Source organism: Erithacus rubecula, assembly GCF_903797595.1.
Source record: "Erithacus rubecula genome assembly, chromosome: 3".
Taxonomy (NCBI): Eukaryota; Metazoa; Chordata; class Aves; order Passeriformes; family Muscicapidae; genus Erithacus; species Erithacus rubecula.
Window position 1 is genome coordinate 140,760,413 of NC_136689.1, and position 12,774 is coordinate 140,773,186.

Here is a 12,774-nt window from a genome sequence, read left to right on the forward strand (position 1 = left end):
TCACTCAGCTGTTTGTGGCCAGCTCAAAGACAAGCATGAAGATCGTTCCCTCAAAGTCTCTCCCCAAATTTATGTGCACAGGAAGCAGAGATTTTGTGAGCAATGCTGCAGAGCACCTCCTAGCTTTGTAATAGGCTCACAAAGCTTCTCATGACTCTGGCTAAGAGGGACCAGTGACCAGCTGCTGGTTCAGAGTCACAGGGTTTAAGGCACATGGAATGAACAGTGCTCAGCAATCGCAGCACTCTTGCAAAACACAGCACTGACCACTTCTGCCAAGCCCACAATTTCCTTTTGAGCAATAATTTTGCTGTATTGATTTGGAGATTTCCAGCAATGGAGAACCTACTGTGCACCAGGTGATTGATCACAGTGGTCTGCAGCCTCCACCAGTTAAAGCCAGGAGAGCATCAGACTGACTGAACACATCTGGCCTCTACTCCATATCACTGGATGTGGTTTGGATTTCCCAGTGGGGCTGAAGTGTTGTCCAACCCTTGGAAACTCTTTGCATCCACCTCATCCAGGTCAGCTCCTTCTTTTCTGAACTGTGCTTTGGGCACAGCTGTGTCTCATCATCCAACAGCTGTGCTCTGTTCCCTGCTCTGGGCCCTTGATTCCCCCCAAGGCCATGTTACACAAGATCTTCCCAGATGTTCAAAAACGAAGAGCCACATCAGGACCAGGAAAGGCCAAATCAACATCTGCCAGACAAGTTTCTCTCATAGAAATCACAGTGAGGGTGCAGGACAGACACACAGGACCTGTGGATGTTATTATCTGGGTGTACTTTTATTAAGACTCAACATCATGTGCTCTCACATAGTCTCCACTAACCCCCAGCACACACATTTTTGGTGATCCTGGCAGTGCCAACAGCCTGGTATCTCAGTTGCATCATCCTGCTGTCTTGCAGGCCCATGGGTAGAGGCAGGTAACCTGTCCCCAGAACACCTCATCCTTTCAGCCAGAGGCTGCTTTAAGCCTGGGGACAGCCACTTTCATGGCATTCAGGTCCAGTGTGCAACTTGTTTGCCCCAGGAGCATCAGATCCCTGGAGACACTCTGGGTGCCCCATGGTGTAGGGGGTGTGGAAAGCCTGGATATGCCTTGTCCTCAAGTCAAACCCCGGGCAAGCAGGTTATTGAATCCCTGTGAAAATCCACCACCGAGTACTAATAAACCCAAACCCTTCAGGAGTTCTTTTGATGATCTCAGTGACCAACAAACTGCTGACCTCACCCCCATCTCCATCTCTGTGGCCACTCCAGGGTGTTCTAACTGGAGTCAAACCTCCTCTGTGCTGTCAGAGAAGCCACTTTGCCTTTCAGCTGCCAGTTTCATGGGAATCTCTGATTTGCCAGCACTGCCAGGTGGGACAGGGCAGGATCCCTGGGCAGGGCGAGAGCCGCGGGGAGGATCCGCGCAGCGCCTGAGCTGCAGCCGGATCTGGAGAGGCAGCGCTGGCCCGTGAGATCTGACAGGCTCATAACAAACCCAGCTGGCTGGCACACACACTGAGCCCAAAACACCCCAGGCCACCCCCCTCCCACCCTTCTGATACCATCACACCCCTCAGCAGTTAATTAAAAAGGGATTAAAGCACGGCTGTGAGGACGTGGGCGATGCTGAGGTCAAGGGGTGCCTTGCGAACCTACGCCAAGCCCCGCAGCTGCTGCTGGGACAGGGGACTGCCTGCTGGTGACTCCAGCTTCTCCAAGAATAAGGCAGGTCTAATCCAAGACCCAGGCAACCTATCTGGGCTGCTTGCCTATGCCAGGGCTGCTCTGTACAGAGAGCTGCAGGGCGAGGATTGGGATCAGGGATGTGGGAGCCTGCAGGGTAAGAAAGCAAGCAGTCACGGCTTGTTTGCCAGTGCTTCCATGCTGTCCTGCTGGCCCTTCCTGGAGCTTGTGGTAAACTGTGCCTCCTTCCAGAGCTCACACCTTCATCCCACACTGCACCCATCCCACCCCTGGCAGTGAGGTTCACCTCATGCAAGCAGCTCTGTCACAACAGTACAGGCTGTTCCTACCCACTCCCTGTTTCCGAAAATATTAATGCTTCACCAGGGCAGCGCTCAGAGGCTTTTTCCAGCCAGTGTGATGCCAGGTAGATAGGTCCTTCCCACATCCAGCCTCATAGAAAGCTCTGGGAATATGTGTGTGGATGAGGCACAATGCCAGAGTCCTTCATCTTACCTAGCTGAAATGCCATGATCATGGATGGCAGGAAGTCACCTCTGCACAGGGATTAACCCTGGGGTTAAAGCCTCAGTACCAGTAAGTTACACCTTTCACAAGGAGGTAGAAAAAACCCTGGCTGACTCTGAGGACATTCCTACTCTGTTCAAAGGTCTTTGGGAGCAGACTCCATGACATACTTGGGAAGCTCCCACATGGAGAGAAGCAGAGGTCAAAGCTCAGCAGGAAGGGTAGGAGCAAATAGAGAGACTGTGGAAGATGGCACAGAAAAAAGGCTCCAGGTCTGAAATTCACCCCTGAGTGACAGGACATGTTATTTGGTGGCAGCAGAAGAGGTGTCTCAGGCTGGTGGTGGACTGCACCAATATTCCTGTTGGGAACCCTCTCAGCTCATAATCACTGCATGGAGAACTGACCTGCAGAGCACAAGTTGGCTCCTCAGCAGCAGCTTCATGTCCCACCCAAGCCTATAACATGGGGCCAGTCCCTGCAGGGAAGACAGGTGAGTCCATGGCACACTGAGTGCTCCCCACTTCACCCAAACCACTCTCACATCCCCCAGTGCATTTTGGTTCAGCCCCAAACCCACCTGTTTCAGAGTGGCTTGGCCATAACAAGCCTGAAGAGCTCAATGAAGTTCCTCATGGTCTTTTTACCTCTCTCTTCTGTGAAATCATTGCATCTCCCTCCATTGCCTAAGGGACTCCTGCTCCCTAGAACCAGGTGCTCTGTGCAGGACCTGACCACTTTTTTATGTCCTAAGTGCTCCCAGACATGAAATCACAGAATGGTTTGTGTTGGAAGGGACCTTCAAGATCATCTCATTCCAACCTTCCACCAGACCAGGTTGCTCATGGCTCCATCCAGTCAGGCCTGGAACATTCCAGGGATGGGGCATCCACAGCTTCTCTGGGTGACCTGTGTCAGTCCCAGTGACCTCAGTCATTGCTGCTGTCCCCTAACCAACCCATCCTGCTGTCACCCAGCCTTGGAAAGTTTCCTCCCTTGTTACCTTGCACTTGCCAGAGAATGGCTGATTCATCCACTCTCTGCCTCAGGCATCCCACGCAGCCTCTGATGATTGAGTTACTTAACAATTAAGCAAAGCCTTAAATCTTTGCAGCACTTAACATGTATTGACTAATTAATCCAAGCCTTATCTGAGGTAGGTTAGTTCAGTCTTGTGTGTAGCTTCCAAACATGCCCATGGCCGCCTCACTGGTCAAAGGCAGAAGCAGCTCTGCAGAGGTGATGGGACCATCCCCACTGCCCACCCTTCAAAGAGGGACTCCTGGAGCACTGCCCTTCTGTGCTGTGACTTCAGAGATCAATGGGCTCAGGGGACCATGTCCCCAGCCCAGGACTCTTGCCAAGCTTGCCCTCAAATGGCCTTTTCTCCTGCATCTTCTCTGGCCCTCCACGATTGCTTCATTCCCTGCTCTCCCACCCAGTGGGGCTCTGGGCACATTCAGCAGATGAAGCCAACTTGCTCAGACAAGCAACGAGTTGCCCAAGGCTCTGCCAGACCTCGAGTGCAGGTGGGATTGACCTTCCCCTGGGGTCTGGCTGGCAGCCATCCATGAGTTCTGGTGATGCAGAACAAGCCTGGCCTTAGGATGGTGACAGGTGAGCACAGCACCCTGCCCTGCTGCATCCTGCTAAGTGACACCCAGGCTTCCCCCTCAGCCAATTCACAGGGACTGTCTTGGCCACATCAAACCCCCCATTCCAGTCTGGATGTCAGCAGGGAACAGGGCACGTGTGGGAGGCAGGGAGCCTGTTCCCTGCATGGATGAACTGCACAGGAACTTTGTGCAGATGAGTGGGATGGGGAGGTGCAGGGACACACCCAGGGTTTGCAGAGAGTCCGTGGCAGAGGTCAGTGTCTCAGTGACTCCTAACCCTGGGCTTTGGGAGAAGGAAAGGGAGAGGGTTTGCTGTAGCTAAAGCCAGGGAGTTGGGGATCTGAGCTGGGCTCCCAGCCACGCAAGGCTTGGGGCTTGAGCCTGAGAAATCATCTCATTTTCCTCCAGTGCAGTCACTCTAGTTCCAAGACTAAAGGAAAATGCCATGCTCTTTGTGGCCCACAGATTCCCAACCATTAGCTAAGACCAAGGCAGACATCAAAACTCTTGCCATGCCATGAGTCCCTTGCACTGCAGCACAGAATCCTCCCAGCACAAGAGACCCAGAGATACAAGATTCTCTTTGACATAACATTGATACCAAAATGTTTCAGTCCACCTGAGTCCTCCAAGCACCTCAGGCCTTTTTTCTGCCTCCCTGCCACCCCAGAGTTTCAGCTCAGTGATCAGGCAGGTGATCAGTGACCTGACAGGCAGATGACTAGCATTGAGAGACACTTGATGTGAAGGACATGGCAGAAGAAAGAGACTTTGTCAACCTGGGGAGTCATGGAGCAGCCAGGTGGAAGAGAGATTAACCCTAACAATGTCACTCAGGAAAGCCAGGACCAGTGGAGTCCAGATCTGCACAGCCCATGTGGAGCCTGTAACAGCAAGGTGCTGGTTTGAGTCAAAAGGCATCAGCCTGCAGGTTATAAAGGCATCTCTGCTGCTTGGGAGAGTGCCCTTTACATGGCCTCCACCTGATGTAACTGAGAATGGGTTCCTGCCTACCCCATGTCACCACCATTTGCTTGCTTTTTAACACATCCAACAACACCAAATGCAGAGGAGAAACTACTCTACCTATGAAATTCACCTCAGAAAATCCTGAGTAGTAAAGCAGAGCAACTTGTGGACCAGCACTTTCCCTCCGGGTCCTAAACCATCACATATATTTATTTTTTTTTTCCCCTTGACTGAATATGTGCTGATCTCATTCATCCTGGGAAAAGCACGGGGTGTTCTCATCCCGGCTATACCTGGCAAGCTGCACAGACTGTGACAGAGGGAGCGAACTTGTGAGCAGGCTCTGCAGCGGCTGCTGCCCGGCTCCGTGGCTCTTTCCCGGAGCGAGAGGCCGGCTTCTCCACCTGCCATTCCTGGGAGAGATGAAGGGTAAGTCAGCAAATCAGCTCCATGCACTGCAGACATCCTCTGCTGTCAGCCATAGCAGAATTAGCTCAGGTCGGGATTTGCTGGTAGCTGGGCAGAAAAGCATCAACAGGGTTTTTTATCCCCCCCCTCTCCATCTCCTTTGGAGGGAGAAGGCAAGAAAATGTTTTTAACATGCATGGAGGCAGGTTGAGGGTACCGTGGTCCCCGGCATAGCTCAGCGAGCACCGCCGGGGAAATCAACAGGGAACGCTCCTGATGCTATTTTAGACCCCGGCAGAAAACGCCGGATAGCAACACGGAATTGGACGGGGCTGCACAAAGCGCGGAGCAGCGGGAACGCGGGGACCCGCTCCTGCCGCTCTGCGCCTCGTCAGCCCATTTGCTGATGAGTTTCTAACCACGACGTCGCTTTGACATGTCTGCATGCCTCGGTGCCATGCGGGCAGCTCCGTCTGAGCCCTGCGGAGAGCAGCTTAGACCGTAGAAATGAGGCGCAGTTAAGCTGCTGAAAGGGATCCGCGCTGCCGCCGCCGTGAGTGAGTGAGTGAGTGAGCGAGCGCTCCGCCGGCGCAGGTGGAAGGTGCATGCCGGTCTCCACGGGGGGATGCGGCTCTCGCCGGGGCACCGCCGCCTCCATCGGCAGCGCCCTTGCCTGGGAGAGCGTGGAAAGAGGGCATCCTGCGGGGCTGCTGCAGCCAGCGGTGCTGCTAAAGGCAGCGTGCGAGATTAAAGGCGGTATCAAAGCGTAAAGATACCGCAACAGCCCCTGAGTTAGGAATAATGAGTATAGCGGGGCTGGCTGCTGCATGAAATGTCCCCTTCCTAAGTAGGGCTGTTTGGAGCAAAAAAGATCAATTATGCAGATTCTGCTGCAGCTCATTGTGGACGGGTTAATTTGGGAAGAGGATGCTTGCTGGCAGATACAGGAGGCAGCCTGGCAGAGGGGTTAAAATGCAGAATTACCAGATTAGGCTGGTGTTTTGAAATGGTACAGTAATCCCAAAGCAGAGAAACATTGTTTGGTATGATTTATCTTCTGAGATATTTAAGAGCAGGGAGACCTTATCTTAGAGGGCTACTCTTAATAAAATTTTTTTTTAAAAAATTTAAAACATTTTCAAAGACAGATCCTGTTTTGCAAAGCCTTGACACCACAATGACAGGCACTGCTGATGCCAGCTGTCCTGTGAATCCTGTGAATGCCAGGCCTTCCCAGAAACACTGCTTGTGAAAGATCCGTCACGGGGGAGTTTTTAACGCCCCGGTTTTGTGTGTGGGTGCAAATGTGTGTCTGTGTTTGGGGAGAAGAGACATGAACTGCTCGTTGTACCCCAAACCTGGCTGTGCAGCCATAGAATTACTGTAGCTGTGATGATGAGTGTTAAGCAGGGCTGTGCTTTTAAAAGGACAGCCTGGCTGGGTTTAACATGGTGATCCCTCCTGGAGATTTCAGCATTCAGGGTCTCTCACAGATAAAACTGGTGCCTGTTCCTCAAAAGCTGGTGTCAAGTTCCCAGTGCTCCCATAGGACCTCCTGCATGGACACAGCAAGGACACAAGGTCTGAGTTGATTTGCAGCTGCAGCTGGAGTGGCATAGTGAAAATGCCATGGAGGGCAACTTGGCAGGGTTGATTTGGACAAAATGGGGATTGGAAAGGTGGGCAAATAGCAGTGGATAATCCTGGAGAGAAGGTGACCAGGGATTAAAAGGGAGATATGGCATTGGTGTGTGCTGGGACAGGGATGTGGAGAGGACAAGGGTTTGTGATGGCAGGAAGTGCTCCCTGTGCTAACCCATCACTGTCTGTACTTGTCAGCAATGCACAAAGCCACGAAGGAGAGATCTTGCGTGTTTGCAAGAAAAGGGGTATTGGTTCCTTCCTCATTTCTCTATTAAACTTTACATTGCAAATTCTACCTCAGCTCTCCTTCCAGAGGGAAAAGAGCAGTTGCTGTGGAGGCTTATTTTTTTTTAAAGCAGCAGCACAAGGAACCTAAGGCACAACCTTCCTCTGACATAACCTTTCTCTGGTCTCATTCCCAGTGGCTGCTTTGGGACTGACCAGAACCAAACCATTCAGCAGTGCATGAGCACAACCTCTGCAGAAGCAGCAGCCTGCCTTGGAGGGCTGTTTTATTTTCTATCATTAAATTTGCTATTTGTATTATTTTGTTGAATGCTGCTGAGGAAAAAGGGCCCTCTCTACCGAGCAACCCTATTAAAACATGCCTATTAAACCTCACCCCATGAAATCACAGGGGATGGCTGGTGCTGGTGGAAATCCTGCTGATGGTTCTAGTCTTGAAGGTTACAGGAACCAAGCAGAAACCAATGTTGCTATTGTCAAAGGCCAGGGATCTGCTGATATAACAGCAAGAATAGTGTGTGAGGGAGGGCTTACAGCTCTCTGGCTGGCAGGAGACCTTCCACATGTCTTTTTCCTTCAGCCTTCACCTAAGATGAAAAAGGAGATGGAGTGAAAGCTGTCCCTTCATGGCATGTTAACAGCTTATCAAGCACAGTTTGGGAGGTGGCTCCAGTTAGCACCTGGGCATTCCTGTAATTTAGTTCTTTCAGCAACTAATGCTGGTTCTTGATTTGTGTTTTCAGAAACCTCTTTATCCAACTCTGAAACACTGCTTTGTTCGGCAGGGATCAGAATCCTGGTTATCACTTGCTATTGACATGGGCATAGCATTTTATCTTTCCCCCATGAAAAAAAAAGGATGAAGCCCCACCAACAAACTGCCCTGTTCTCCTGGGCTGACTTTCTCTGCCATGGAGCCCTGTGTCAGTGCAAGCTGCTCTGAGAACATGGACCCAAATCCAAAACTGAGTCAAGGCAAGGGCCTCCAACACCCCAGAGCAAGGAGAATTGTATCACACGCACAGCAAACACTTTGCCAGCTGCTGCACCATACACTGAAGCAACCACACAGCCTGCAGCCCTGATACAAAACCACTGACCTGAACACCAGCCAGATCATTTTTCTTATGAGAATGCACCATTCTTGAGCAATTTTTCCAGCACATCCCACGCAAACACGTTTTCTCTGAACACTGCACGGCAGCATTTACCATCTCATGCCAGCTCTTGTTTTTCCCTAATCACAGGGGTTGGGAGGGCTCTCACATATCACTGGTGTGTCTGTGCTGGTGGGCACAGTTTGAGGGGTATCCTCACAAAAAATCAAGCACTGAGCCATTTCATGTCACTTCTGCTGAAGACAGAATTATAGGATGGTTTGTGTTGGAAGATTGTCTATTTCCAACCTTAAGTTAGACAAGGTCCACACCTTTCTGCAGAAATCTGAGGCCCTGGGCCTTGCACATGTACCAGTTTAATAGCATGTTCTTCATCTTCTCATCACTGCAACAGCCTTTCCAGGAGGGCACGTTGTCTCTTCCCAGCTGGCATGCAGGGGGTTGCAGAAGCAGTGTTGATCCTTCAACACTGACACTAACTCCAGTTGTTTGGGATATTATGCTAATTTAGCTGAATTATTGGTAGTAAAAAGATAATGTGGAGGGAAATGGATAGTGTCTGTAAAATCTGATTTCTGGCCAATGAATTTTGTGACCACCCTGACCTGGAGTTTAAGCTACTGTGAAAACAGGGAGATTTTAAGGCATTTTTTTTGGCCCAATTTATCAGCTTCCATTGCACAACAGCACCTCAGGGCAGCCAGGGTGTATCACCAGATACATTAACTGGGCTTCTTAGTGGTGAGTGACAGCCATGTGCCATTTGTTCATAACTAAGGGAAAGAAATGGCCAAAATCCCTCTCTTCCCACATGGCAGAGATGGAGGGATGTTTCTACAGGAGCAGCTCTGCTCCTTGGCAGACACTACTTTTTGATCCAAGCTTGCAATCTCCTCATGTCCCTCATTTCTGTATGTAGGAGGGAGGAAGAAGCAAAAGCAGCCATGCTTCTCCCACTTGTCTGTCCCTGGTACCCCATACACTGATCTGATGGGAAGAGCAGGGCAAAAAAGGTGTTTATCCAAAATTATCTAATTAATATTTCCCATGTTGTCTCATTTGGTAAGAAACTGATACTCTATTTCTCCCTTGATCACCCTGAAAAGTACATTAATTTTATCCTGCTGAAAAAGGATTAGGGGATATACAATTTAAACCTCAAACAAACAAGGAGCAGAAATTTATTATTTTCCTTTGTTTATAATGCAATGCACTAAATAATGTTCAGAAATGGCAAATGCCCAAGGAAACCATTTCATCAAATAATTTTACCAGAGAGTAATAGTCATGGATTCAGTGGATGGAGTGGATTGAGCCCTGTCCCTGTGCTGGGGTCAGTCTGATCAACCTCCCATGTCTCCTGCACTTGTCCTGTCAGACCTATCAGAGGGTATTTGAAGTAAGACCTATCAGAGGGTTTTTGAGGTACTTCTCACCTAATTGTCAGACAGAAGCAAGTTCTGTCGGGGTCGTGAATGTGCCATTAACTGGGAACTCCTGGGGTAGATTCCTGTGTTCACAAACTTTAAGCAAGTACCTTTTGGGAGAGGGAGAGAATGAACTAGGTGGTAAGCCAGGTTCTTCTTCCCGTTGTCAGAGGACTAGTGTGCTTTGGAAGAGAGGCAAGAAACTTTAGGAAAACAATTCTCATATACACAAGTCTACAGAGAAAGTAATGATCAGCACACAAAGAAAAACACAGCTTAACTATAGCAACCTACAAAATTCACAGCAGTGGTGCTGCACAGGGGGGCTTGGCATGATATGTGAAAAAGTAAGTGGCCCCAAGAGTGAAAAGACATGGACAACTGCCAATATTTTATGCAGTTCTCATCTGAGCATCTGAATTCCCCCTGAGTGGGCTGTGTTAGGCTGCAGAGCAATCTGTAATCGGGAAGTTTGGCAGTGATGATGGAGATGCTCCTGGCATCCATTTTGACCAGCCTGTTGTGCAGCTGGGTCTGCAGAGCCTCTCTGGGTACCAGAGAGAACAGAGGCCTCTCCTGCAACTGGGCAAGAGCTCTGGCTCTCCACAATTGGACAGGATCCACTTCAGCCTCCGGCACAAAGCCCTGGGAGCAGCGGAGCCAGGGCCACGTTGCCTCTTTGTACAGAGTCTGGGCAGACACATCCAGGTCACTCACTCCAGACAGCATTCATGACCTGTGTCTTTGCTGTTTTCCAGTCACCAGAGGGGAGCTGAGAGCCTTGGCAGCAGCCCTGTCACAGTCCCCAGAGTCCCTGGGCTGTCCTGCCTGCTGAAGCATGGCTGGAGCGTGTGGCAGCTCAGGAACTTGGGAAGAGGCCACCACGTCCGGCTTGGATGTGATGTGCCTCACCCCATGGTGCCTTTTGGGTTCATTTAGGCACTCAGCTCATTCTTCAGTGGCTGAAGGGAGATCCAAGAACAGGATTTAGCTGTGGCTCACCCTCCCCTTCTCCTCCTCAATCCTCTAGAAAGAATAAATGCTAAAGAGAATGAAGGTCATCCACGGCCAGGGCAAGTCCATGCTAATCCCTCTCTGGAGTCTTGGCCGAGTCCAGCATTCAAGCCCTGGGAGGCATTAGGAAATGGATAATAGAACAGGAAATGCCAGATTTTGGTAGCTGTGAAAAGGAGAGACGCACATTAACTATGCCATAGAGATAAAGGGGAGAGTTTCCCTCTCCTCCCAGGCTATGGATGCTAGAACTGAATGGACACGGTGTCCAAACTGGGTGAAAAAAAGACTGTGACACTTTTCTTGTGGGGCTTACAGGGAGGGGCCACACTGGGAAAAAGCCAATGGCTCCAGAATGACTTTCACACTCACTGCCTACCCTTCCTGTGCTTTCTGCCATGGAGTTTCCAGTAGGCATCCTTGTATACATTTGAGAAGGAAAGAAAACAGCCCACTGACAGCCCACTGCTCTAGCAAATCTTCCCTTTTATTTCTGAGCCCGGCTCAAAAAGGACTTTACCATCCTGCAGAAAGAACTGAAAGTGCATGATCAGCTGAAAAAGATGAACTTGCTGCAAGCAAACCCGACACCTTCTAACTCCAACATCCAAGAGACCAAAAGCTTCGTTTGCTTTGTTTGTACACAACTGATCAATTGAAACCAATCGATGAACGCTGGGGGTTGGGTGTTCCTGCCTCCTCCCTGCGGGCTCTGCCTCATCCCAACAGCAGCAGAGCTGGCTCCCATGCTAATGCACACACAAGCACAGACCCTCCAGTGACATCTGACCCTCCAACATATCTCATGGGTGTCTAATTATTGTCTAAAGTCCAGCCTGGATATAACAGCTTTTGATATCCCTTTCTTTCCAAATCTTCTCACTAAATCTTCTCAAAACACAGTGGGCAACACAATGGTTTATCTGCCATGGAGGCAACTGCTCTGGATGCCACTTCATATCTCTTCTTCAAAGCCCATGAATTTAGGCTGCAGTTAAACCTTGCAGAATTTTTCAAGCCCAGTTTCTCCAGCCCTGCAGGTAAACAAGCTTGCATATCTCTTCTTTTGTCTGTCACTAAAGCACTTCCTTTGGGCCTTGATTACCCATTCACGATACCTCCACAAAAACCTTTCTCTTTTGTCCTGTTTCTCAGGCTGTATCCCTTCATACCTGCCTCATCCCTGTTCATCCCTTCCCATAACACCAAACTCAGGTCTTCCCTCTCAATCCCCTGTGACTTCTCTGTCCATAGCCCTTCCCACCAAGAGCCCACAATAAGGCCAACCTCCTTTCTATCATGTCTTTGGAAGTGCTCCTCAAAAATCAGTCTCAAGTAGAAACCCATCTTTGCTCCCAGTATCTGCATACTGGTCATGTTGCCACACAACACATTGGCAAATATCACTTTCCTTCTCCATGTTCCCATTTGTCTGAGCCACCCATTTTCCTATGTCTTAATCTTGGAATGGCAAGTGGTATTTGTTGCGTAGCACAGCTCAGCCCAGCTGCAGCTTCTTGTCCTATGGCAACAGGAACCAGGAATAATAACAGCAAGGTGGTGACTCATTAAAACCAATAACCTCAATAATTAGACTTACTTAACTTTTCCAATTGTATAAACAGCTGAGAAAAAAAAAATAGCATCTTGTGCTTTTCCAATATTTTTCCTTCTTCCAGTTTCTTACACAGAAATTGTCAGTATTGGGCGTTTGTCACAGTGAAATTTCCTCTCTCTCCACACGACAGTAATTTATGGAGTGAAGTGAAATGTTTGCTTTGTCCATATTCTGTGAGTGCTGAAGACTCTCCAGCATCTCTCTGCTCTGTGCAAGGAGTAGACCAGCTGCAGCCCTGCCTTGGTGCCAACATTGTTCCAGCTGCTGTTGCTATAGGAAAAAGAAACCCAAAGGCAGAACTGTCCAAGTTTCGAGTTCCTGAAAAAAAATCTGTTTAAGTCAGCAGGGATAGAATCTGGATGCAAATTTCTCTCCAGATCTGATGCTCAGTGGGTGCCATCTACCACTTCATTCAGTTGCTGTTGGTTGAAGCTGTATCCTGGTTCAGCCTCTTCTCTGCTCCCCCTGTGACCTGCCCCTCTTTAAATAACACTTCCCTGG

At 49.6% G+C, this 12,774-nt stretch overlaps 1 protein-coding gene across 2 annotated transcripts in view; it reads left to right on the top strand.

Moving 5' to 3' along the window:
- Positions 1-5,120: 5,120 nt before the first annotated feature.
- SLC45A4 (solute carrier family 45 member 4) overlaps positions 5,121-12,774 on the top strand; it is an 83,274-nt gene continuing 75,620 nt past the window's right edge. The window contains exon 1 of one of the 2 annotated variants that reach the window (XM_079302484.1): positions 5,121-5,227. The gene's annotated coding sequence lies outside the window, so the exon portion shown is untranslated. Of the gene's footprint in view, positions 5,760-12,774 lie in introns of both variants that reach the window. The other variant, XM_079302485.1, reaches the window with a different exon arrangement.